This window comes from Nycticebus coucang, chromosome 22 (assembly GCF_027406575.1).
Source record: "Nycticebus coucang isolate mNycCou1 chromosome 22, mNycCou1.pri, whole genome shotgun sequence".
NCBI classification, from domain to species: Eukaryota; Metazoa; Chordata; class Mammalia; order Primates; family Lorisidae; genus Nycticebus; species Nycticebus coucang.
In genome coordinates, this window is record NC_069801.1 from 37048660 (window position 1) to 37050236 (window position 1577).

Here is a 1577-nt window from a genome sequence, read left to right on the forward strand (position 1 = left end):
GGCAAGTAACTTCCTCTAAAATGAAATTAGATAGGAGAAAAACTTCCATGACTCAAGAGTCAAGAAACACAGCCCTAGGTGAAATTTTCTAAGAACTTTTCACATCTGTGGAGCCATACATCTTCTCTACATTTCTAACTCACCCTGTCTGTTTCTCTATAATGAACAAAAGTTCAAGGCACCAGTGGAAAGGGTTTCAAATACTTATTTGCAGAGAAGAGAGAGGAAAGAACTTTAATTCTTCATCCTCCCACCAGTACTAGGAAGAAAACAACTGAGCAATGCACCATACGCATTAGTTCCTGAAGGAGAGAAAAGCAGATGGTCCTGCTGGGGCTGATGGAAAGGAAGGAAATGAGACATTGGGGGTTTGGAGAGATATTGTGGCCTGAGAAGCTGAATTTCCCATTAAGATTTCCCTCCCTTACCCAAATTTAGCTTCACTCCAGGTAGAGCTCAGTCTCTGAACTGACATTAATCCCAAATAGGATCTGAATAATCATAGGCATTTCTAGCAACCTAATGACCATGCTAACTGAATGTTAATTCTAAGCTGGGCCACTAACAGGTCTCATTGTCTTTTTGCAGCTGAAGGAGAATGCAAGACTTGCCATGGGAAAACCACAGCACTGTGTCTGAGTTCATCCTTCTGGCTTCTCCAGGAATTCCCAAATTAATGCAGCCCTCTTCAACATCTTCCTTTTCCTCTACCCTTCTACACTTGTAGGCAATGGGCTCATAGTCACCTTGATCCACCTTAACTCCCGCCTCCAGACACCCATGTACTTCTTCCTCAGCGTCCTTTCCATGATGGACATGAGCTATGTCACCACCACTGTGCCGCAGATGTTGGTGCATCAGCTTTGCCAAAAGAAAACTCTCCTATATTGGGTGTGTGGCCCAAATGTTCATCTTTCTGATGTTGGGCATCACTGAGGGCTGGCTGTTCTGTCATGGCCTATTATAGATATGTGGCCATCTGTTACCCACTCAGGTACAAGGTTGTCATGAGCCCATGGCTGTGTGGAGCCATGGTAGTCTTTTGTGGACTGTGGGGTGTCAGCTGTTCCCTGGTCTATACTATCTTCACAATGTGCCTGCCTATTGTGGCCCCAATGAGATTAACCATTTCTTCTGTGAGGTCCCTGCAGTTCTAAAGCTGGCCTGTGCAGAAACATCTCTTAATAACCGAGTAAATTTCATCCTGGGCTTCATCCTCCTCATGGTACCGCTTTCCCTCATTCTGCCCTCTTATGTCCACATCTTTGCCAGCATCTTGAGAATCTGCTCAGCCCATGGTCAACTCAAAGCCTTCTCCACCGGTGCATCCCACATCACTGTGGTCACCATGTTTTTATGGACCTGCCATGTTTATGTCCATGAACCCTGGGGCCAATGCCTCCTCCAAGTGGAACAAGAAACTGGCTTTGTTCTACAATGTCATCTCTGCCTTTCTCAACCCCATAACCTACAGCCTCAGAAACAAAGATGTGAAGAGCGCTTTCCTCAAAGTAACGGGCTGTGGCAGAGCCCCTGAGTGAGAACACTGGAGCAAAGAAAGCCACAACCAGGCCTGA

The 1577-nt window shown here is 45.9% G+C and overlaps 1 pseudogene; it reads left to right on the top strand.

Annotated features, from left to right (window-relative positions):
• The first annotated feature begins 598 nt into the window (after positions 1-598).
• LOC128574693 (putative olfactory receptor 2B3) lies at positions 599-1541 on the top strand (annotated as a pseudogene).
• Positions 1542-1577: the final 36 nt, after the last annotated feature.